Here is a 27531-nt window from a genome sequence, read left to right on the forward strand (position 1 = left end):
CCAATCCCAACAAAGACTTACTGAAATTTTTATCTCAAAAGTTCCTAAGGAAATAGAAAGATCAAGTTGGTCAGTTAGTATATTTTATATGCACCCTCAGTTTTAACTAAGCAGCCAACTAAAAGGCCTTTCCTTCACTGCTTGATAGACAGAAGACAGTCATAGAATCCCTATACGTTATTGAAAATAGAAAGGCACCCCTTTCCATTCCATCTTATTAGGTACTTTCAAAAGCAGGTTTGCCAAACATGTGTGTTCACTGTTCCCCATTACATGAACACCTGTTTCTAAAGGGTAGGAAGAACTATAAGAATCCTCCTTGAATTTTCTCCTATGGGTTCTTTAACACACCGATTCTTTTATCAGATTAGATAATTTCCACAAACTTGAACCAACAATGATAAATTATAAAAGGACTGAGTTTCAATGAAGTAGTAGTTTCAGCACAGTAGTAACAAGCACTGGGTTGACTAGAACACAATCAGAGAAAAAAAACCAAGTGAGATCTGAGGAAAACCTAGGGGAGGAGAGAGGAGAGATGTGTCTGAACAAGGTCACAAAAGCATAGAACTTCAGAGTTGGAAAGGACTTCGTGGGCTATCAAATAAAACCACTACCTGAAAAATAATCCCCTCCAAACATGCTTACTATGGTCATGTAGTCTTTACTCAAAGAGGGAAACCTTTACCCTAACCCTACAAGTTGCCAATTCTATTAAGCTCTAATTGTCAGGAAGTTTTTTCTTACATGAAGTTTAAACTGTCTGGCTACAACTTTCATCTTTTTTAGCTCTTCCTCCTAGAGCCAACAAGATAAGTCTTATTCTCTTTTTCATGTGACATGCACTCAAATACTTGAGCTGATATAATGAGTCCTCTAAGCTATGTTAGGTATTTTAAGGTTATTAAAACACAATCTTTTCCAAACAGTAGCTTAGCCACAAGATCTGTTAAAAACCAAATGAAGTCCAAACAGAAAATTGGTTGCCTGGATTTAAGAACAGTTTTCAGGACAAATTTCTTCTATTGAACATATAAGTATAAATGTTCTTATTTTAGTGATTTTAGAAAATGTTTATGTTATTAATTTTTATAAGTTAATCTAGGACCCTAGATGCAGCATGTCCTCTGCAAGAGTAGAACTTTGTGGAGAGATACTATAAATGATATAATCAGGGGAATGAATGAACAGAAAAAGGTAAACAAGTCATGTAGATGAGGTTGATGACAGATAGTTTATATACTTCCTTGATATCTATACAATATCAAGAGACTTAGAGGCAGGTCTACAGGAGGCTAGATATCCCCTTCATCATGAACAATTTATGGGACACATAGATAAAAGTCATAGTTGTAATCTGTATCACTAGTTGGGACACAATATCACAAAATGACATAAGTATCAAAAATATAATTCATTATTCTAGCCTCTTCAGAAATTTTTAGAACCTGATTCTATCATCTAAAAGCTTACCATCTTGTTTTTAATGGACCTATACTTCTCATAATCACCATGTTCATTTCAAGTGTTCGCAAACCATCCACTTAATTATAGTTAATGTTGTAGAAAGTTGTCAACATAAACATGCAATTTACAATTAGCCAATAATTTTCAAAGTTCACATAAATATATATGGATATATGTGTATATTTCCTATAACTTCTAGAGAGAATTGCCAAAAATTTATATGTAAAGCTAATCTAGACTTTTGAAACCAAGGCATGAAACTGCTTTACAAGAGATGCTACCGAAGAGCATGGTAGACAGCCACACCAAAGAAACTTCATGGACAGGGAAATTGAATAATGTTTTGCTGATTGAATAATAGACTCTTCCCCTCTCTCTTGAGTGACCAGCGATCAAATCCTGGAGCTGACTGGGTGCCTAAAATAACCACAAGGCCTGCCAGAGTCCAGTCAAACAAAGATACTGAGGGAAAATGAAGTGCTCATGCTTAATCAGGAATAGCCATTGATATGAAATAGATTTGAGTACCTTTCTCAATCCCATCCTTGAAAGAGTTTAGGATCTGGATAAATAATGGATTCTTCCCTAAAGTGGATAGTAATGAATTAGAAGAAAGTGAACCAGCACTGCCAGCTAACTCTATCTCAATATGCTCCCTCAAATATCCTTGTTTGATTAGAAATGTAATATCTAGAGATAGTGGAGAGAGAAGAAGAAAAGTAAAAAACAAAAAATTATCCCGGACATAATTTTGTTTTCTTCTGATAAAAAAGATTATAATGCATCAAATTTTTATTAGAATGTCAAATAGACTACTCATGAAGAAGTACTCATATTTGCCATGAAGTCTTAAAATCTCAAAATTATTTCTAATTGTCATTCAGAAAACAAACTTTTACTAGGTATTTACCATATGCCAGGTACATTGGGTACGTGTGTGTGTGTGTGTGTGTGTGTGTGTGTGTGTGTACTTCATTTCCCCTCAAAGTACCTTGACTTTGAAAAACAAGGGCTTTTCAGGCCTTGTTGATGTCTTAGGTATCCAATTAGCTCCAGGGTCTTATCTCTCTGATCGAGAGATGCAGAGTTTTTTATGGTAAGTACCATACTAAGGTAAGTGATAAATTCCTAAGTTAGACATAAGAACATATATGTATATGGTAGGGGAGAGGACACAACATAGTACATGGAAATAACCCTCTCTTTGGAATCATTAATATCCAGGTTCATATCCAGACTCTTATACCTATTAGTTATGTGACGATGAACAGTTTGCTTTTCCTCACTGAATATCAGGCAAATCTCCTAGATTATAAATTATAAATTATTTGGGAGATTGGCAGTGATTATGGAAATTCTCACACTACAAATTCCTTACAGGATAAAATTACAAACCTCCCTTCTCAGAATAAGGGACTATTGATATCCAGTTCTGATGACAAAAATGCCTTGCCCTATAATGAGGTCATACCCAACTCTTTTTGGATCTCTCTTCTCCAATTTTATCTTTTAAGGATTCTTACTTTTCCAAAAAGGAAACATTAAAGAGGAAGGATTGGGGGCAGCTAGATGGTGCAGTGAATGGAAGATCAGCCCTGAAGTCAGGAGGACCTGAGTTTAAATCTGGCCTCAGACATTTAATACTAGCTGTGTGACCCTGGGCAAGTCACAACCTCAATTGCTTTACAAAAGCAATCAAATAAAATAAACTCCCTAAATTAAAAATAAAAAGAAGAAGAAAGATTGGCCACTATATACTTGATAGCCAAGTTTTCTTATTTGTTGTTTTTTTGTCATTCAGCCATGTCTAACTCTTCATGACCCCATGGACCATTCTGTCCATTTTCTTGGAAAAGATACTAGAATAGTTTGTTATGTTTAAGCGATTTGCCAAGGTTATCTACCTAGTAAGTGTCTGAGATCAGATTTGAAGTCATCTTCCTGACTTGAGGCCCAACATTCTATCCACTGAGCCACCTGGCTGTCTCCTAAGGCTTCTTATAGTCAGCAATATTCAAATATGGTGTCTGTGGATTTTAACTAGAATAATTAGACTTGCTAAGGAAGAATTATACAAGGATAACAATAAGAATTTCATCTTGGAATTTCCACTTTCCAAACCTAAGGTAACCTCTCAACTAAAAATTTAAATTAAATAAAATTTAATTAGAGAAGCACTGTGGAGATTGAGAAAAGAGCTGCCAAGAAGCTACTTTTATAGAATCTCTCTTCTGAATAAGCTTGGTCCAAGACTTCCTCCTGTTCTCTATTTTTGCCACTGATATTTCCATATAAAGTCTTCATTTGACCCAGGAACTTCTTCTGGCTCAACTATTGTCTCTACCAGCTACTTCTCTGGGAACAAGAGGTGCCCTAGAGAGGAACAAAAGTCTAAGCATCCCATCTTTTGGCAGCTCCCTTTTACAAAGACTAAATCCAATAGCAGAGTTCAAGTTCACGACAATCTAGGATTCTCATGGTTAAATTATCATTTCTTTGTAAATAACTCCCAAATTTATACATTTACTCCTATCTCACTTACAATCTCCAGATCCTTCAACACCAAGTACTTTTTGGATATCTCCAATTAAGCATTCTAGAGATATTTCAAACTCAACATGTCCAAACAAATTTTATATTCTCCCTGCTTAATTGCATCTCTTCTTTAAGTTTCCCCATTTCTGTGGAGGGGATTGCTGCCCTTCCAGTCACTAATTTATATAATTTCAACTATGTTTAACTCTAGTAAAATGTAATATTCATCTGTGCAAGGACTAGTCTCACTTTTGTATTATTTTCCCACAGTTTAGCATAGTGCCTGACATATGGTAGATGCTTAATAAATACTTATGATTAATTTATTTATTGATATGCTAATATGTACTCATTCATTTATTGGAACATATATACATAGATGCATATGTACTAAATATGCATAAATATTTAAATGGAAATTCATAAGAAATAGTCACTGCTTCTCAGCTATGATAGGTTCTTTAAATATTCCCAGAAGCCTCCTTTCTATCTGGGGTCTGTGGACAATTATGAACAATTTCTTAATAAGATTTTTCTACCTGATCTATTACTATGAGTTACCACTTAGGACTTTCCAGAACCTCCATGTTGTATTGTTCCCACACCATTTGTGTTGGCTTAATTGCCTTGGCTTTATAATGCATCCTGATTCTTCTTTCAATAGGAAATTATGATATCCTCTCCATCATTTGCTGTATTCTAGTGGCTTCATCAGCTGCCTAATTTTCTCTAATTCTCACTGAATCAGAGAGTCATACAAAGCTTGTATTGTTCCCATGATTGCCTTGATGTATAACATCTCATAACAAAGATGAATATTTACCAGGTTTGTTTTCACTGTGATAATGGAAATCTTCCAGATGATGTGATAACTTATCCCAGAAAAAATACACAAAATGAAGCTTTAAAATATGATGGAATTTGAAGATTGCTCTTCAGTCATATAGGCTTAGACTCTTGAGATAATACAGACCTTATTATGACAAGCAGATAATGGCCTGCCATCCTATTAGCCTTGATGATTTTTTTTGGCCCTAGAAAACCATATGCCCTATGGAAATTTGTGCCTATAGTTTCTTTGGATGAAGTGTGAAATAATGGTTAGAGTGTGATATAATGTAGGAAGAACATTCTGAGAAATAGCAATATGATTCTAAAACTAACATCATACCAGGAAATTTGGGGCATTGCTCTTTTTGGAAATATCTGAGCCCTAGTTGAAAGCCATTTCCTTGTGAACAAATGGCCCTTTCCTTGCTTGGAATTATACATAACTGATCATTTAATGAATATGAGATATTTTAAATAAAATTAAAAGACCTTATAGATAAATACTTCCAGAGGAAGGACACGTGAGTCATGGAACAATAGGAGAAACTTTGAAAATATGACTAACTGAACACATCTATAAGATGAATTCCAGAAACTGATAGGAGGATCTAGAAGGGATACCATGTCACACTAGAAGGAAAAGTAGGGGTGGAGTTTAGATACCCCAGCTAGGAAGGAGGTCCTTGCTTCACAAAGTTTCTTACTTCATAGTTTTGGCAAAAAGTAGAGCAAATGGGCCCAGATGCTATAAGAATATTAAATAATATCAGAAACTTTTGTGCCATTTTACATGCCATTTATATTCTGTAGCTTTATAACTCTCTATTGTATTGGTAAATCTCTATCCTAAAGTCTATTTCCCTAAATTACATTAAATACTAACAAAGCATTTTAGAAAAACCTCAACTACAGTGTACATGGAAGGGTAGTAAAGGGATCATTCACACTTTAGTCAGAAGGAATTAGGGTACATATATGGAGACCAGATAAGGATTTGTGTCTATGATAGAAATGTTACTAAAGAAATGTGCCTATGCCTCTAGCTGCTTCTTATTAAAAACCTGCTCTCAGCTATTCCCCAGTAGTGGAGTGGCCAGTTTTGCACATTATAAATGACCCCCCAAATCACTAATAACAATACAAAATAAAAATAAAATAATAAAATTTTAAATCATTCTCTGGAAATTGACCAAAATGACAAATCATTGTTGGAGGAACTATGGAAAGACAACCATTCTAATGCACATTGGTAACATTGTAAACTTGTCTAAGAATTCATGATAATGTTTTAAATTATAAAAAAAAAAGTGATCAAACTTCAGATCTTTTAATCAAATCATATTCTCCAAAGAGATCAAATATAGAAGCAACCCTTTAATAAATACCAAAATGTTTATGGCAACATCTATGTGTAAGAGAGAGCAAATAATTGGGCACAGTTCAGGCAACTACCAGTTGAAAATGACTGAACAAACCTAAAATATCAAACGTAAAAAATGATTAGGAGGAATTCAGAGATACAGAGGAAGATTTGTATGAACTGATATGAAAATAAAGTAAGAAAAACCAAAAGAAAAATGCAAATGAGATCTACAACAATATAAATGCAGAGGTTACTAAAAGAAAGTCAAATTCTTATGCGCATTTAATGTGTGGGGAAAACCATTGGAGGTTTAATGCATCAACAATTATGAGGGACATAATTTGATCAAATGACCTTCTTAAACCTTTAGCTGACACCATGAGACCATGTAATTGTAAGACTAGTCCTAGGGAAAAGACAGATCGGAGACTCTATTTCTTGTACAACTCTGTCATCATAAAATCTTACAAATGAAGGTTTGGGGAATGTGACACTAACTTAGAAAGTCTATACGTGTATCCAGTCATACCCTAGCTTGGCTTGGGTAAATAAAAAGAGCATCCCCAAATTCCCACAATGTCAGATCATTAGACAGAACTTACTGGCATATTGATCTTACTAGTATAGTTCTCCATTTCCTATTCTTTCCCCATCTTCCATCTTGGAAAAGCACAAACATTCATGTTAAATGTTGTAAAAGTTAGATTCCCAGTGGGCACGCATTCTCCCTAACTCACTGGTCAAGATGGAGGAATTGGAATTCTCCTTGCTCCCCATCACCACTTTTAGGTTCTCCCTCCACAACTATCACTCAGTAATTTCTCCTCCATTCAGGTTCCCTCAATCCATCTCTATCACCCACTCAAAATTCTGGTAGCTGTTGTCCACTGACATCCTGGACACTCAAATTATTTCCTCAAAAAATGCAATGGGGGGAGGTGGAGCCAGAATGGTGGAACAGAGAAGCACTCAGCCATACTCTCCTAAATTCCCTTTCAAATAATTCTAAATTAATGCCTCGAATTGAATTCTGCAGTTAGAGAATCAATGAAAAAATCAAGTGAAACAATTTTCCAGCCCCTGACAATGTAAATGATTGACAGGGAATATCTGTCTCTCTGTGGTAATGTTGGGTCCCAGAAGCACAGTCCAAACAATGCAGGCAGGAGCTTGGGAAAGGCTATATTTGCTGGAGCATATGCTTTAGAAAATCTCAGCAAAAAAGAAAGGAAGGGAGGGAAGGAGAGAAAAAGGGAAGAAGGAAGGAAGGAAGAAAGGAAGGAAGGAAGGAAGGAAGGAAGGAAGGAAGGAAGGAAGGAAGGAAGGAAGGAAGGAAGGAAGGAAGGAAGGAAGGAAGGAAGAAAGGAAAGAAGGGAGAGAGGGAGGGAGGGAAGGAGGAAGGATGTGGTAGTGTCGGTGAACACCAACAGTGGCAAAGAATTAAAAACTGAGGGAAGGTGCATTCATTGGAGAATGGCTTAACAAGTTGTGGTATAAAATTATGCTATAAGAAGTGACAAGCAAGATTCATTTAGAAAAATCTAGACTTACATGATCTTATTCAAAGTGAAATGAGTAAAACCAGGAAAATATTGTACATAGCAACAGCAATATTATACAATAATAATATAATTATACAATGATCAACTGTGAATGACCTAGCTATTCTCAGCAATACAATTATCCAAAATAACTCTAAAGGACTCTATATATCACTCATCTCTATTTGTGATGTAACTACACCAACCTCACACACAATACCACCCCCTCCAACTCCAGGCATTTTTACTGGCTGTCTCCCTATGCTTGAAACCGTTCTCCCTTTTCTCTGCCTCCTAGTTTCATTGGCTTCCTTCTAATTCAAACTATAACTGCACCTCTTATAAGGAAATCTTCCTCCAATCCTTCCCAATTCTAATGCCTCCCTTCTGTTGGTTATTTATAATTTATCCTCTGTGTAGTTTATTGGTACTTATGTATTGGCATGTCATCTCACCTATTAGATTGTTAGCACTCTGAGATCAGGGATACTTACCTTTCCTTGTACCCCCTGCTTTTCACAGTGCCTGGAGCACAATACACACTTAACAAATGTTTATTGATTGACTGACTAATCCAGAGCAAATTTCCAAATTTGGAGACCAAACTCTCCAAGGCCATTGTAACAATAATGATAATGACAACTATGGTTTATATAGCCCTTTAAGTTTATAGGTTATTATACTGATATATTTGTATAATCTCCTTTGACCCTTATAATAAGTAGTGAAGTAGGCACTGTTATTATTTCCATTTTATAGCTGAGGAAACTAAGGCAGGCACAGAATAAATAACTTGTCCAGAGTTACATAATTAGTAAGTATCTGAGGCAGAATTCAAACTCAGGTTTTCCTGAGGCCTATTCCAACACTCCATCCATTGATCCACCATGGAGTTTGAAGGGTCCTTTATATTTGGTGCAGAGACTATAAAGCTCTTTATGAGCATCAAACCACTTGCTCTTCTGATACTCCATTATATAGATTATTCACTACACTTTATAGATAGTCTGAGGCACAAGGATGCCAGAGAATGCATAGAACAAAGCCAAGAATAAAATAGAATTGGCTTATAGCTGCAAAGATCAGATCCACAAAAGTTCCAGGAAGCTTCCTTACCAAATCCCAATATAAAGAATCCAGCAGTCATGCATTGCCTTTGATTCTTCAGCAACTCCTGTGCAGTATGCTGCAATCAAGAGAACACTAGGCTAGAAGTAAAGAGAGCTGGGTTCTAGACCCAGCTCTCCCACTAATTGTGTGACCTTTGCAAGTATCATCACCTCCCCGAGTCTCAGTTTTCCCAAATGTAAAATTATTAGTGGAATATAGCAGGAAAAGAATTGCATTTGGATTGTGAAAACCAAGATTTGCATACCAGCTCAAATTCCTAAATACTGTGGAACCAAGACCAAGTTACTTAATCTCCAAATTCCAGCTCCTCCATTGTAGAATGAAGCAAGATGTTCAATAAGGTCCTATCTAGCTTTAACATTCACTATGAATTTAAATCCTTCCCAATCTGTGGCTTGGAGGAATGAAATCTTTTTTTTCTCGAAAATATTGCAGAAAAACTCACTTGCAAAGGTTATCTATTCAAGATATCAAAAACCAATAGTCGGCACTCAAAATTATCCATGTTAATGTAAGAAAGAAATATCACAAATAATCCAAAAGCCATTTCTCTATTTTGTAGCTGTTTTTCTTCCTGGTTCTCTTTGACTGTATCAGAAGTTGGTATCCCTTAAGTGTGAAAAATCTGGGCAGCAGAGTAAAGCAGCTTAATGTTAGGTCACAAAAGGAAGTCAGCCCAAAGTTAAAATTTGATGAAGCTAATAACCCACTTGAGATATAAAAAATGTTATTTTGCATTTGCCTAAAACAATGCTGGGGAGGAGAATGATTGTAAACAGAAAACAAGGGAGATGGGTCCAACTTAAGAAACAAATCAGTGGCATTGTGACATCAACAGTGTTGCCAATGACTGTGGTCATGGGTGGTAATGTGTTTCATTAAAGAGGGCAATGGTCCTTACCCACACACACAATAATCTTGCAGTCTGTGCTTATTACAAATACACACTGTTTGTTTCCTCAGTAAGATGTCCCTACTTGGTTTTTCTATTACACTTATCACAAGAGATCAAAACAGACAGATGCATTTACTGTTTTCCCTCCAAAGATAATGAAAAGAAACAGTTTATAAAATCAGATTATGTGAAAAATTGCCTAATGATTATAATTTATAAACTCGTTGCTGAATAATGATGTATTCAAGAGTTGTCATTGTATGATGAAAGGAAGCTAATATGGAAGATTTTCTCTATGAAGAATGACTACAGATGAATTGCACCAAGATACAATCCTCTGATAAAGAACAATAAGAGCCTCTAGAACACTTAATAATAGACTACTCAGGGTGAATTGAGTATTGCAATAAAAGCCCATAAATTAAAAAGTTTCCCAATGATTTCTGATAAAAGACATGCCAAGGTGAAATAAAGAATCCTTGAAATCAACTGATAGCCTGGCTATAATTCCATAGGTAATGGAGGGAAATTTCAACAAAAGCACAGAAAGTGTAATTTCTGAACCTGGAGTTTGAAAAGCCTAAGTTTTGCTCTTTATATTTTGAAAGCTTTCAACTCTTTTTTTTAAGTTTCCATAAAAGTTAAAAAAAAGAGGCTCATGAAAGCATTTTTAATGGATAGAAGAAAACAGAAAGAAAAAGGAAACTAACAAATAGGGCAGCTTTGAAAGCTACTTACTGAATTTAAAAGCACTTAAAAAGCAAATTGTACATAGATTTGCAGTGTTAGGTACAATCAGTCAGTCAATAAACATTTATTAAGAACTATTATGAACTAGGCACTGGGCTAAGCATTAGACATATAAAAAGAGGCAAGAAAACAGTGCCTGTTTTCTTCATGAAGCTCACAATCCTCCTTTTTATTTTACTTTGTATATGGAAATATTCATTTTATTTGGTATTTGTTAAAGTTCAGAACTCTTTAAAAGATCACATTAACCCACACTCCTCCTTCCCCCTTACCAAAAAAAAAAAAAAAAAAAAAAATTAGTTCCAAAGAACTCATGCTGACTTTTTCCAGATGTTATCTAAGGAAAATGAAACAGCTGGATCCCACAATCAACAAGCATGAATTAATTCTCTCTAACTGTTAAGTACACTCAAGCATTCTAACTTCATGTTCAATGTGCTCATTTCAATAAGCAGTACCTAAAAGAAGAAATCAGTGACATTTCAATGCTGTCTTAGAGCCATAATCCTACTTCTCTAAGAACTCCCTCCATTGGTTTATATTTTCACTTGTCCTTCTTTTTTGGGGATGGGAGATGGCACAGTAAAAAGAATTCTATGCTTGGATTTATGAAGATTCATCTTTCTGAGTTCAAATCTAGCCTCAGACATTTCTTAGCTGTATGAGCAAGTCACTTAACCCTGTTCGCCTCAGTGTCTCCATGTGTAAAATGATCTGGAGAAGAACATGGCAAATCATTCCAGTATCTTTGCCCCCCCCCAAAAAACAAATACGGTCACAAAGAGTCATAAATGACTGAATAACAATTTTTCCTTATCTGTGAAATTCTTGTCCATCAAGAGAATTAAATATCAAATCAATGAGTTTAGCAGCTTGATGTTATTCTGCCTCTTTCCTGGGGCACTTAGTATTTTTTATCTGTTTCACAAGTGGCCTAAAATTCTACAGCCTAGAGATCAACCTTCTTGGAATGAGTACTTCCATGCTTAGCTTGGCCAGTCCTCAGGCAGAAGACCAAGTCTTTTGCCTAGAACATAATTGAAGCCTTTCCAGCAGCATAAGCTGCCAAAGTTTCTGTTCTACCAGCATGGATTTTTAAGAGCCCAGGTTCAACCCAGGCCATCATGAAGCATCCAAGAGAGACATTTGTGTTATTTCACAAGTGATAGATGGAAATATGGTGAGAGTTTTTGAATGAAAACAGATAGAAATAAACTTCTGGAAAGTATCAGCTACTTAAAAGAAACAGTGAGTTGTGTGTATTAGGGAGGAAAAAAAACAAGTTGTCAACAGTCAGAAGTATTTATTAAGTGCTTATTATATCTCAGGAATTGTGTTAAGCATGAGATACAAAGAAAGGGAAAAAAAACATGATCCTTTCTTTCAAGGAATTTATGTTCTAATGGAGGAGACAATTGCAAATAACAAGGTACATAACAGGCACATAGAGTGTAAATGGGAAATAACCATAAAGGAAGGGTATTAGCAGTGGAGAGGGACATTTAATGTCTCCTGAGGAAGGTGGGATTTAAGTACAGAATTTGTCCAAACCTCCCACCTAGATAGCTCAGTGGATAGAGCACTGTGTCTGAAGTCAGAAACATGTTGTTGTTGTTGTTGTTGTTGTTGTTGTTGTTGTTGTTGTTGTTGTTGTTGTTGTTTAATCATTTCAGTCACGCCCAACTCTTTGTTATCCCCATTTGGGGTTTTCTTGGCAAAATGGGTGGTACAGTATATAGACTGCCATGCCTGAAGATAAAAAGACTCATTTTTTTTAGTTCAAATCTGGCCTCAGACACTTACTAGCTGTATGATCCTGGGCAAGCCACTTAACCTCTACTTACCTAGGAAACAGCTCGGTGGCTCAATGGAAAGAGCACTGGATCTGGAGTCAGGAAGACCTGAATTCAAATCCAGCCTCAAACATTTATGTGGTGTGATCCTAGACAGGTCACTTAATTTCTGTTTGCCTTAATTCACTGGAAAAGGAATTCGCACTCCATAATCTTTGCCAAGTAAAAGCCTTAGAATGCCCACCAGGACATGAAGAGCCACACATGGCTGAACAACAACAACAGCACAAATATAAACACAGGTTAGTCTCAATTGCCTGAATTATTGAATATTTTTATGAAAATGTTGTTCCTTATAAATTCGTTAATGCAAATTAATGTGGTCCCCATTCTGGGCCTGCATGGACATTTATGCCTCAGACAGCTCAGTGAATAGAGCAGTCAATTTGGAATTAAAAAAGACCTCAGTTCAAATGCAGACTTAGCTACTAACTAGTTATGGAACCCTGAGCAAATTATTTAACCTCTACCAACCACAGTTTCTTCATCTGTAAAATAGGGAGCACCTACCTCCCACAGTTGTCATGAAGTTAAAATGACAGTAATTGTAAGGGGTTTTGAAAAACTTAAAGTTCGACATTAATTACATTATGATGACAATGATCATGATGAAGATGATGATGAACAGTACACTGAAAATCCCCAGAGCTAGATTAGGTATAATACCATAATCGACCTTCTTGGTGATAGGAGGGAAAGAAAATTTGAAAATCAGTAGCTCAAACAATTCAACAATCATTCTAACCAGCTGTTACAGTATTTACCTAGAAGGCAGAGATATACTTTGTTATTACTTTCAATTCACTGCTTCTCTTCCAGACACCCAATCTCTGGTCACAATATAAAAGTGACCTGCTGCTGAGCTTGAACCACTTCCTCCGAAATGGCAGGAAAAATTAGTTGCTCAAAATATTGTTGCTGTGCATTTTGCAGACATGAGAGTCTCTCAGAACTCCTTCCTTGAAAGATAGCTGTTGACCATGGCTCTTTAGGAACTAGTTTTCTGCTTATCCATTGGCATGAGTCTTGGATCATTTTCTTGATAGTTTATTTCAGGGCCTTAGAACACATGCAGGATACCAAAAGATAACAATTTTCTCTGATCAAGAGATCGTATTGCCAATCTGTGAAGACCAAGTGGGGTAGATCCTAAACTGGTGGGCAAAGTAGTAATAAGATTGGCTTCAAGTTTTACTACTGGGGAAACAGTCACTTTCCTTGTTCTCTCTCATAAGGAAGGACCCACTCTTCTACTGAAAGTGTGGTGGTATAAATACAAAAAGTACATTATTAGTTTCCCAATAAAACATAGGAAAAGGAACTAATAATATACATATTGTTATACATATACAACTATTAGCTAGTGAGAAATCGATATGCCAATTAATTATAAAGCAAAGGATAAATAATTTAAAAGCCTAACTCCTTGCCTATATATAATATTATGTATTTGAACATAACTTTAATATAATTATATAGTATATTTAAAGGACCAAGATTAGCTGTTCAGATTCACATAATTTGATAATATTTTCTTTTTTATTATTTTAGCCTTTTTGTGTCCTCCTGAATTATTTAAAAGAACTATAACTAGGATAGGATGATTGGAATTTCCCCTCAAAGCTCTGACACCCAATGGAGCATGTCTCCTTCCCTCTGGTTCTCATCTCTGTGGCTCCTGGTCCCCTGTCAGCTTAAACCTGGACCTAGACTACCACTCATCAGTGGGGCACTTTGCTCCCCATTACCTTAATCCTATTATTGAACCTAGGAAAAATTTAATTGAGCAAAAATAGGGATGAACATGGTATTAGCTATTTGAAAGATTCGTATATAGGCTTCCCACTAACTCCAGTAGTTTGCAGATGTTTAGTCATTCTTCCCATGTTTGATTGGGGAATTAAATGTTGTTCTGTGTAGATTTATATCACAATACCCTCTGTCAAAAACCGGCCCAATTGGTTTAGGGTTGTAAATCCATATCATTGTCTTTCACACACCCATGGCACATGAATTCCTAGCAACAGCTCTGTCGCATTGTGGCAAAATGCTTTATAACACCTAAAAGAAGTGTTGTGTGCTTCTTTTAGGAAGCATCAAAAGGAAGAAAAGAAAGGTCTGCATATTTCTGTATAGGCCAAACTGTCTGGTAAAGAAACAAATTCAAAGAGGAAAACTGTGGCAACTGGAAATCAATCAGGGCAGAGCACTGACTCTAGAGTTAAAGGACCTGCAACTCATGCTTACAACCTAAGTGACCTTGGACAAATCATAATTTCTATGGGTCTCAGTTTCCTTTTCTGTCAAAGGAGAAAGTAGGACTAACTGGACTCTGAAATCCATCCTAGCCCTAAATTTACGATCCTATGAAACCAAGAATCGGTGAGCCAGAGGTTCTTTGGTTAATTGGGGGAGAAAGTGGATTATAGGGTACAAAAATCCCAAGGGACAACAATTATTTTGGTTGTTACATTGTATCCTAACTGTGTTATTATTATACAATTCAGGTATAAATGCTGGGAGCTCCACTCTAAGGTGAGAGCCATAGTGATTAGCCTTTGAGTAAACCCTACCTCTTACAAACCCCAACCTCAGGGATCCCCAGAAGATGCAATAATCAACCAATCAGTAAATACTTATTAAGCACCTATTATGTGCTAAGCATTGGAAACTATTAATTGTTTAAAAATAAAGTCAATGAAACAATGCCAACTCAACAAATAGTTTAAGGCGAAGAGAAAAGATTTGATGGATAGTGATCACAAAAACTAACAAATCTTCCTTGTGAACTGAAGGTTAAGTTTTTTCCTTTTTCCCTAAAAAAAGTGGAAAGATGGTATAAGTGATAATGGATAATCTGTTTTTCTTCTCTTGATATGTAAAGCATAGAACCACATTCCATCCAATGAAAAAAAATGCAAGATCCAAGAAGTCACACTTTGAATCATCAAATGATTCTAAATTGACTAGCAAGTCTCCTGATGTCCAGGAGAGGGCACTGTGTGTCTTCACTTATCCACCACCTTGACCAGAATTATAGAATCAAGGGTCATTAAAACTGGGAATTGAGCGTTCCAACAGTGATTCTCTGTTTACAAGGCAGAACAGGACAGTTGTTTTGACCAGAGCTAAGTTCTGTGACTTCCCATATCTAGACATGATATTAGTTTTGTTCATTCACACACTAATGCCAGGTTGTTGGCAGCTTATTAACACCCCAGAGCTGAAGCATAGAGATGATCCAGGAAGACACTCTCCACTTACTGGGTTCCATACTTTCTTTAAAAAAGAGAAAGATGGAACTAAAGAGACCCTTTAAGAAGACAAGTAGTTCTAGTTATCCTACAGGCTGTGGATGGAATGGAGCAAGTTTTTTTTTTCCCCCCCAATTTCTTTCACTTTCCTAGCTTACTTCCTGCCCTCACCAACCTGTCATACATAGACTCTTGAAAATATCAATCCTGGCCCCAAATATGAAAGGAATAAATAAACCACTTTCCCCTCAGTAGTGAAGTAGGAAACAAGAGGTGATGTGTTATATGAACTGGCAAATGTGGTCACTTTTTCATCTGGGTTTTGCTCAAATTTTTCTTTATTATAAAGAAAATTCAGAGGATGAACATATTGGGAAATACTTAATAGCTCAGAAGAATTAAGAAAGTCCTCAAGTAGAAAGTAATGCTTGAGTTGAAAAGAGATTTTAAATCCTTTAAACAAAGATTCTATGTAGCAGCAATGAAAAGAGAAGGCATGAAGGACAGGCTATACAAAAATATAATTGAGTTGGGATATGGAGTATCATATATGAGGAACAGGATGCTAAGTGGCTCCACAATGCACAGAGTGCTGAGCCTGAAGTCAGAAAGACAAATTCCCGAGTTCAAATCCAAACCAGACACTTCCTAGCTATATGATCTTGGGCAAGTCATTTCTCTCTGTTTGCCCCAATTTCCTCATTTATAAAATTAGCTAGAGGAGGAAATGGCAAATCACTCCAGTTTCTTTGCCAAGGAAACCCTAATGAGGTCACAAAGAGTCAAACACAATTGAAATAAATGAATAACATATGAGAAACAGTTAAATGACCAGTCTTGGCTGAACCAATGTCACAGAGTATGAAAAACTTTAAAAGTCAAATAGAAGAATATATTTTATCCTAAAGACCATAGAGAGCCACTGGAGTTTATGGAATAAGGGAATGGTACTTAAGGAAAATGGAATAATTGTGGAGGATAAACTGAAGTAGAAGAGGTGAGTGTGGGAGACCAATTAGGCTGTCATCCTAGTTCAAGCAAAAGATGCCAAGGGCCTAAAATGAGAAATGGTTATGTAAGTAATGAGGAAAGAAATGTGTTAGTCATGCTATGACAATAAAAACAGAAAGGAGCTAAGCAAAAATTAGGAGATTGAGGCAAAATTAGATAGTTTCTAACTGCTAATACTACTAGTAGTAGTTAGTAGTATTTAAGTTTTTGCAAAATACTTTGCTATTTGATCCCCACAGGAACCCTGTGAGATATGTGGTATAATATAAAATGATTCTCATTTTTCAGGTAAGGGAACTGAGGCTAAATGAGGTTGTGACTTGTTCAATGTCACACAACTAGTATCAGAAACAGCATTTCAGTTCAGGTCTTCCTAACACTATTCACTTATCACCTACAAAATCAAGAGAATCAAGGTGAATCAAAAGAAGGCAGTATCATAGAAATCCAGAGAAGAAAGAATATATGGTAGGAAGGAATTATTAACATAAAAAATAGAAACAAACTTGTAAAGACAATCTCAGAAACAATTGTTGTTATGATGATTGAGACCAATTCCAATGATCTTGTGATGAAGAGAGCATCTACATCCAGAGAGAAGATTGTGAGAACTGAATATGGATCACAACACAGCATTTTCATTCTTTTTGTGGTTGCTTGCATTTTGTTTTGCAGCAAGATTATTTTATAAATATGTATGTATATGTATATATATTGGATTTAACATGTTTAGAATATTTTGGATTACTTGCCATCTAAGGAGGGGGTTGGGGAAGGAGGGGAAATTTTGGAACACAAGATTTTGTAAGGGTCAATGTTGAAAAATTATCTATGCATATGTTTTGAAAATAAAAAGCTTTAATAAAAAAGAAACAATTGTGTTAAGTCATTTCAGTCATGTCCAACTCTTCATAGCCCCATTTGGGGTTTTCTTGGCAAAGATATTGAAGTAATTTGCATTTCCTTCTCCAATTGATTTTATAGATGAAGAATTGGGGCAAACAGGGTTGCCCAGGTCACACAACTAGGAAGCATCTGAAGCTGGATTTGAACTCAGGAAGATGATTCTTCCTGACATCAGGTCTAACACTCTATCCATCATTCCATCTTGCTGCCCAAAAACAATAAGAAAAATATCTAGGTACTTATTTAAGAAAAGCTGATGCTATAGAGAAATGTTACTACATAAGAGCACTAAGAAACAAAGCATATAGGAATAAATATGTCATCATTTAAGTGTTTATCTTTTCTCTAAAGTAAATGTAATTATTGTTACCTTGTTAACAAGCAAAAGAAAAACTCCTGATTGTTTGGGTTGGATTTTTTTGTTTTGTTTTTGTTTTTGTTTTTTTGGTTTAGACTAAAGTTATCTTCAGTATGACTGACTTACTGAAACTCAGAAGAATAGAATCTTGTCAAAGAATCTGCCTTGTGGTACTGAGACTATATTCAGGTCTTTTTCCCTGTTCAGGAATAGACCACCTTAAAAGGATAGAAATTGTGTTCAGAGGACTACAAGGAAAGGGGAAGAGGAAGGACAGAAACAAATGGGAGTTTATATAAACTGATTTACTGCTTTCTGAGGACTTCAAAATTTAGTGTTCCTGAATAACAGATTTTTCCCAACCCAAGAGATGGTAGTAGACAGAGCATTGATAGAGAAGCAGATATGTTCTCTCATGGTCCAAAGCCCATTCAAGCAATATGATTCATGGTCCCATCTTACTATCAGCAATGAATTTTAGCTCCCTACCTAGCATGATTAGAGAATCTGGTCTTCTAGTCAGAGATGGGCATTACCATCCTTGAGAATTGTTTCAAGGGCAATTTCAAGGGCATGAAAACTTCTAGGAAAAGAAGATTGCCCATAGAGTTCCTGAATCTTTTCTAGTCTTAGAGAAAGGAAAAAACCACACTCCCAAGGATCAAATTACTAGAAGACTAAAGCCACATCATGAGAGAGAATATGGTGAGAGATCAGTATCTTAGATCTTGCTACCTCTCGCTATTGCACCAAGTTCTTCAGATGTATGGTTTTGATGGAAAGAGGATTGTTTGTTCAAAAGCACCCTCCAAATATGTCATATTTCCAATGAAGGTCTAAACTAGAGGGTATTACTATGAATTTTGGATAAACTATGGAGGACACTATGGGAAACATATAGATCCCACACACATCAGAATGTGAACTATTTAAAAGCTTTATGTGTTTCTACATCTGTTTGTGGATTCTTACTATAATACTTTCTCATTCTATACATTTTGTGTTGCTGTTTGTCCTTCATTTATAAAATAAATGTTGTCTTATACTAATATACCTTTAGTACCTTGAGTGGTTTTATGGAAGCTAGAGACCAGTTTTACCCATAGTTGAGGGAACTCAATCATGAATAATATTTAGGGATTTTCAAGTAACTCCAGGTGGAGAAAATAATACAAAATAATAAAATAATCCTCTGTTATCAGCCTCCAAAGTTATACCTGGTATAATTGAAGCATAGGGAGGGGGAGGCAGAGTATACGAAGGTGAAAGGATTCTGGGTCACAAGTTACATAGTAAAATCCTATCTAGTTTAAACCACAGATATGCTGATCAAGTTCTCCTAGAATTTAACTATGCATAGTCAGTCAATTCAGACTTTGTAGTCATAGGGACAATGTGTGATGAAGACTCTTCTGAAACCACCAGGCTGAGAATTTGATTCTATATCCTGGAAGCTATTAACTGTTATATGTGTCTGAGTTAAAAGCTGCCATATCGAATGGTTTCCTTTTGTTTCCTTCCTCCCACAACCAGACAAAACAATAAATACCTTCTGCTGTGACTTGGCTGGACAGAGCTACCAGTCTCTCCTACTTTTTGGTTCTGAAAACATAAAGTCTCTTTATCAAAACAGAGAATGAGACAAAGGAAACAGAAAGAACCAATCTTGCTGTATATGAAGAGACAAGACAGTAGATTTTCTAACAAATTGTGGTGTTGATTTAAATATGTTAACAACCATTTCATCTGTTTTTAAAATAAGAAAAGGGCAGGAAGTATTTATGAGATCCTTCTAGTTTGAGGTAGAGATGGGGTAAGTTTTAATGTGAGGCTTTCGAACCCCTGCATTCAGATGGTTGTTTTTGAAATAACCATGTTTGCTCACCGCTAAGCAGACAGGGAAGTAAGATGATTTATTATAAGCTGTTACAGAATATATTATGCATGGTAGAGGCATGGAAAGGTCTTTGATATGTATCTGAAAGAACTTCAAACCCATAAAAGAGATAAATTTTGTATGAATAGTGTCACTGAGAGTATGGGAGGAATCTCAGACACATCTTCATATCACATGAAATAATGTAGGGTTTCTATACTTAGACAATCTGTGCATTAATTTCACTTAAAGAGGTAGTCATTAACATATCTATAGACCATACTTCACATTCTAGCTGAGCTTGTCTAACGCACTCTTTTTCTCATTTCATTTTTTTTCCCTGTTCATATTATGGGAATGGATATTTTGCCAGTTTTTTTTTTCCTATATGGTGGGTATCTTTAGGTTCCCAGGAAGATCCCCTGGGAAAGAAGGTTCCAATTCTCTGAAATGAAAACCTTTTTACCAGCAAGCTCCAAAGATTCATCACATGTCTGTGTGTAACCCTCTCCATCTTTCTGTGTGTATGTCTCTCCTCTCTCTTCCCCTCCTCTCTATTCTCTTTCTTTACCCTCTACTTTTCTATGCCAGAAGCTGAGTTAATATGCTAGTGACAAAGAAAGGCAAAAGACAGTCCCCACTGAAAAGGAAGCTCACAAACTGATAAGGGGGGAAAACATTCCAACAACTCTGTTTGCAATGCAGTATATACAGGATAACAAAATACACAGGATAAATTAGAGGTAATCTACATGGGGAAAGCATTAAGAAATATCACAAAAGGCTTATTCTAGAAGGTGAGATTTAATCTAGGACTTGAAGAATACCTGGAAAGCTAGAAAGTGGAGATACTGAGGGAGAATATCTGGACATGAGAGACAGCCAGTGAAAATGCTGGTAAAAGTGTCATATTTGGTTTCAGAGGGCATAGGTTTAAATCCTGGTTGTGCTAATTACTACTGTGGACAGTTCCTTCACCTATCTGAACTTCAGTTTCTTAATTACTAAAATAAACAGATTGGCCTAGATGAGGTCTGATCCTTTCCATCTCTAAAACCTATGCTCTGATCTATTGAAGCTTTGTTGGTTTGCTCATTTCTTTTCTTCCATGCTCATACAACATATAGGGTAGATGTTTTGCCAGCACATAGCACATGGTAGCTTTCTCTGGGGCTCTTTCTACTCCTTGTGTATGTTTTTCCAAGAGCATTGATCATTTATACGATCTCTCAGCTAAAGGCTAATAATGTGCAATCTGTCTCCTTTGACTTCATTTTCAATTTTCCAGCAAGGCAGTAGGTGAAAGCACAGCTCAGAGTTGTGCTGGGGAGATCCCAGCACTTCTGGTTATAACTGGTTACTGAGGAAGCCACATAATATTTGTCAAGGGCTCCTCTTGTTCTCCACCATGCTGAATGATGACTTCCTGTTTCAGACTGCTGCTACTGTTTGTATTAGGCTACACCTAATTATGGTTTTATTTGCTTTAATAAAGAAACATGCAAGGGTACAGGACAATTGCTTGAAAAACAATAATTCCTCTCACTAAACATCTGCAATTAAAGCATTTGCTGTTAATTATGTTAATTAACCTTATAGACAAAGCAGGTGAGGCTTCTGTGACATAGAAGGAGAAAAAAATCCATGGAAACATTTCATTTGGCAGTTTGAAAGAGAAAACTCATTCACAGTGACATCAGTCTAAAGCTGAACCTCAGATCTCGAATCAAGGGGTGTTCACTTGAGAGATCACCTCTGTGTGTTATAGATACATTTCAGTAGCTAACAGAAATACAACTAGGAAATTTTGCACCCAAGACAAGTGACAGGCAGGAAATTTGCCCTCTATTTAAAAGAGATCTGAAGCCCATCCCCATAAAGGGGGTAAACCTCAGCAAATATCAGGGTAAGGTCATGGCTGGTAGCCAGGATAAGTGACCAGAGTAAGAGATGAGTTCACCCCAGCTTCACATTTTCACTCATATTTCCCAATAAGTATATGCTAAAATCTATTGATTTCATCTTGTTAGAATACTGTAAATGCTATTGGCACCCTCTAATAGTGCGTCTAAAATCATTGTCTGGTGCAAAGCCTCTGTCCAAGTTACAACTTCAATAGCTAATCCCTCCTGGGTACTCATATAACCATGTTAGTCCGTAGTTCACAGAGAAAAATTTGCAGCTGAAGATGGATCAAGGACAAGGACCAGAGGAACTGTAGTAAAACATGCTACTACCCCTCCTGATAAAGGGATGATGGATTCAGGGTGCAGATTCCTTCATTCTCCTCCTAGCTCCATCCATGACTTCCTTGGACTTCAAGTACATATCCCCCTTGCTGCCTTCTCCTTTTCAGCTCCTTTTTGTATGCTATCTTCCCCCATTAAAATGTATGCTCCTTGCAATATGGAACTATGCCCAAAAGGCTATCAAATTATGCCTACTCTTTGACCCAACAGTGTCTCTACTAGGTTGGTAATCTAAAGAGATCATAAAAAGGGAAAATGACTCGCATGTGCAAAAAAAATGTTTATAGTAGCCCTTCTTATGGTGGCAAGGAACTGGAAACTGAGACGATGCCCATCAATTGGAGAATGGCTGAATAAGTTATGGTATGTGAATGTTATGGAAAATTATTGTTCTATAAGAAATGACCAGCAGAATGATTTCAGAGAGGCCTGGGGAGACTTATAAAAACTGATACTAAATGAAGTGAGTAAAACCAAGAGAACATTGTACACAGCAATAAGTTTATACAATGATCAATTCTGATGGACATGGCTCATTCCTATAGCATGTTGATTCAGGCCAGTTCCAATGGTCTTGTGATGGAGAGAGTCATCTGAACCCAGAGAGAGGACTGTGGGGATGAATGTAGATCATAATACAGTATTTTCACTTTTTTGTTGTTGTTTGCTTGCATTTTGTTTTCTTTCTCATTTTTTTTCCTTTTTGATCTGATTATTCTTGCACTGCATGATAATTGTAGAAATGTGTATAAAAGAACTGGACATGTTTAACCTATATTGGATTACTTGTTGTCTAGAGGAGGAAATGGGGGAGGGGGGGAGAGAGAGAAAAACATTTTTTGGTATACAAGGTTTTACAAGGGCGGATGTTCAAAATTATCAATGCATATGTTTTGAAAGTAAAAAGCTTTAAAAAAAAAAAGAAAAAACTTTATTTTAAAAAAATGTAAGCTCCTTCAGGGAAGGGAATGTCTTTCTTTTTCCTCATGTTTATATCTCTACTACTTAGCAGAGTATCTGATACATAGTAAATGCTTAGTGTACATTTGTTTCCTTCCTTCATAATAAGGCATCTACTTTTTGATCATAGCCATTGTATAAATTATTTTTTGAGTTTGTATATTTGTTCCAAGAATTTGAGAAGTTTTTTTCCCCAATGGGGTACAGAGACAGGAGAGAAAATAAACTTGTATTCATTGAAAAAAATTAATATGCACATACATAATACACTGTTGTTGTTGTTGTTGTTCAATGACCCCATTTGAGGTTTTCTTGGCAAAGATACTGAAGTGATTTGCCATTTCCCTCTCTAGTTCATTTTACAGATAAGGAAACTGAGGCAAAGAGAGAAGTGTTTTGCCCAGAGTCACATAGCTATTAAGTGTTTAAGGCCAGATTTGTACTAAGGAAAGATGAATCTTCCTAACTCTAGGCCCAGTATTCTAACCAGTTGTCCACCTCATATGCCCAACATACATACATGTATAGATAAATATATACATATATAGCGGGTCAAGGAATTTGGGCCTTTAGCAAATTGGAATAAATAATGGAGAGTTATTTAGCCTTTTTCCGGTTTTTTTCTTTTTTCTTGCTTTATAGAGAGTTCTTTGCCCTCCCTTTTGATCTGAAATAAGAGAAATAGATTAAACAAAAACCATTTTTATATCAACTCACTAACACGTACATGTGTTAGTACTTAGTTAGTACTTAGTAATTTAAGATTTCCTCATAACAACCCTGTGAAAGTAGATTGATTTTAGATCTATTCTACAGAGAGGGAAACTGAAACTTAGAGAAGTTAAATGGCTTATCCATTTAACACAATTCGTAAGTGTCAGCAAGCATTCAAACAAACAAGTGACTTAACCCCAAATCCAATGATCTTTGGGATACATACACTTCATTGTATCCCTAAACCATATGTTCTCCTTATAGCACTCCAAAGTTTTCCAGATAGGCAATTCTGAAACACAACAAATCCAATTGGAGCCAAAAGGCAATAAATTGTCATGCCTTTTATAATAACCCCTTAAGATTTATTTACTAATTCAAGATAAATTGTGATATGCACTACTAATTAGAGTTCCTATGAAATAAGTTCCTGTACTGCCAAAATCACAAGTCCTTACCACAAACATTTATTAAATACCTACTGTATTCCAGACATCATACTAAATTCTAGGAATATAAACACAAGCAAAAAAAAAAAAAAAAAAAAGAATCACTAATCTCAAGGAGCTTATATTCCAATAGGGGAAAATAATACATGAAAGGGAACTGAAGGAAGAGAGAGAGGACATACACACTCGTGTGAATGTTGACAAAACACAACAGGTAGGAGAATGAAGCAATGACATCCTGGACCCATTACCAAAATGGAGGCCAACAGAAGGAACTCACCAATGACAGGAAGGAGGCAGCTTTATCAAGGACCATTCCAGGGTAAAATGGAAGCTGAGACAAAGTGCAAAGAATCAGCAGCATATAACCAGGGTTAGGTGCTAATTTCTATTATTTTAGACCTGCAGCAACTCTAAGAGATAGATAAAGGTCTGTTCCTATCTTAATTTTGTAGATAAACAAAAAAGGTTTGTGATTTTCCCCAAATCCCACAACTAATCAGAGTCAAGAACAAGTCTCAAGTTTCCTGAATTCCTGTCCATGCTTATAATCATTAGACCATATTCTCATTCTAAGAAGAATTAGAATAACATTTTTTCTAGTGGAATCTATGGTCATTCAAAGACAAACTAATATTTTGAAAAATAATCAGCTATTAGTATTCTTCCCCCAGTGATATAACAGGATCCAAAGATTCATCAAATCATTTTGATTCATTTCTCTTCCAAAAACATTTATTAACTTAAAATTATTTCTTTTATAAATTATTTATTATTATATTACATATAATTAATACATATATTGTTAATTATGTATATAAATTATTATATAAAATTATTTACTTAACTGAATGTATGAAGGGAAGGAAGAGTATCTAGCCAAAATGATAATTTGGTCATTATGGTTTGGAGCTAACTTGTTTGAACCAGCTAAAAGTATAAAGAATACAAGGACACAGAAGGATCTGTGATTTTGGCAACATAGGAAACTCCTAGTATGGGAAGTCCATTCTCTAGTGTGGATCACAATCTATCTGTGAATTAGTAAATTATCCAGACCTTGGAACAGTAGCTAGCATAGTAGCACTTAATAAATGATTGTTGCTGAAGTGAATACCTAAAATCTAATGCTACTGAACCTGATTATCTCATGAGTCTGAGGTCCAGAATTCCTGCCCCCTTTTTAAAAAGTACTGCAAATCTAAGTGACAGCTAGCTAGGAAAGAAAAGTAATTTATGATAAGGGTTAGTTAACATTATTGAGACTAACATTCTAACTTATCTTTAATACTCTCTTCAGACACCTTTCTTTGTACATTAGGAAGAGGAAAACTGTTTTCAGCCAAAGACTATAAAATAATTAGAAACATTTTCCTGAGATAGCCTGGATCCCCAAGATCTCTCAGTAAAAACCCTAAAAGCTTGGCATCAACTAGACCTTACGTAATAGTTACAAAAATTGAGTCATTTAGTAAAGGATCTAGGACTAAATATTTTAAACTAATTCCTATGAAGAAATTAACTCTTTTATACAATATGCATTTATTTTTCTCCTGGAAGGATGGGTTTTCTGAAAACTAAATGAAAAATACATATATCTATTGTTCTTATTCTGAAGACATTTTCCAGGGGTTCCAAACAGCTCCCTTGTGTTTGGTGTCATTTTTGTTGTTTCTTTTTTTTCTATATTTTCTTCCCTTTGTCTCTCCTAGGTCACCCATATCCCATGATGTCTTTAGGTTCACTGCTGAAAGAAAGGTCTTTTTCTCTGTGGAAGCTGCTCGGGAATCATTATTAAGCAAGCTCTTTTCATGCTGGATGGCCATCATTTCTGAAGAGTCCAAAGGCTGTCACAGAGAAGTGCCCTAAACCCTTATTTTCTTCCTTGGGTGAAATATCCACCTGTGGTAATTAACGAGATTTGTTACGACCCCAATTGAGTTAATAGAGCCACAAGACAGATCGAAACCCTTAGACATACCATATTTTTTTTAAAAAAGTGTTTCTCTGATTTCTTGTTCCCAGATCTGAAAAGCCATCTCCTATGAGCTCAGTGGAAAACTCCAATTAATTAACTGTTTTCAACAGAAAAAGAAAATCTCAAAAGACTTGTTGACAGCCACTGTACTCATAGCCTTATCCTTATCTTTCATTATCTAAGCTTTTGTTAAATAAATAAATTAAATAAAAAAGGCATTTGTTTTCATAGACATAACCTCACAGGATCCTTTCATACTTAGAAATAAAGACACACAGAATAAAGAACCACACTTATTGGAGAGACCCTACATACCCTTGAAGTCTCTGAAGAAATCTCCACTATCTATTTAGAAGTAATATTTTCCTCATTAACACTCTGAGCCAGTCTTTACTGGCTATATTTCTAAATTTATCTATTCCCAGGTGTAAAAATCAAGTCAATTAAATCTGTTTTTAAAACCTTTGTAATTCAGCAACTAAGGAAGAGGTTTTAATCCCCGGGAGTTACTTATGGTTCTCAAAGGAACTATGGTTTATCTCCTTCTTTATGGATTAAAGATTTGATTCATAATGGTTCCAACAGATGCAAATGTGAAATAGGAAGTAAAACAAGTGCAAGTAATCTAGTAACTTCTTTTCATTCTCCAGCAGACCACCATTGTCAAGCAGCCCTAACTATGTTGATAGTGGGGAGGGGGGAAGCTAGAATATCATCCCATGCATCCAGGGAAAAACAGACACTTGCTAAATAAAGCAAATACATTAAAGCAAGATGAGGTGAGACAAATGTTACAAGGTTTACATTACAATAGTAGCTGTGGGTAGCAATAGTAACAAAGAATCTTATACCTGGAAATCACTGACTCCTGGCTTCTCTGGCTTCCTTCAAGTTCTAGCTAAAATCCCAGTCTTTTACATGAACCTACCCTAGGTCGTCCTTACTCTTGGTACCTTCCCTCTGAGATTATTTCTAATTTAACTTGGGTTTAGCTCATGTAAACTTAGCTGTTGGCATGTCATCTCCCACCACCACCATCCCTGACCATTTCAATATGAGAGAAGGGACTCTCTTTTATTTTTTTCATAGCTCCAATGCTTAGCACAGTGTCTGGCACATCATGGGCAACAATAATAAATAAATGCTAGTTGAATGACTGACTGACCTTCAATCTGTCAACATCCAAGGCCATCAAAACACTAGGAAATCTAATCAAGGACTTCTACTCCAACTGCGCTAATAAAGGGATGTGGAGAGCAGAGACGACTATTTGGTCTTTGTACCTTTTCTTGCCAGTCAATTAGATTCCCTGGTCCCCAGTTTCTTCATCTGTAAAATAAGGTGTTGGACTTAGATGGTCTCTGAAGTCCTTTCCACTCTTCACCAATGATTCTATAATTTCATTCACTC

The sequence above is a fragment of the Sarcophilus harrisii genome, chromosome 2 (assembly GCF_902635505.1).
Source record: "Sarcophilus harrisii chromosome 2, mSarHar1.11, whole genome shotgun sequence".
Classification (NCBI taxonomy): domain Eukaryota; kingdom Metazoa; phylum Chordata; class Mammalia; order Dasyuromorphia; family Dasyuridae; genus Sarcophilus; species Sarcophilus harrisii.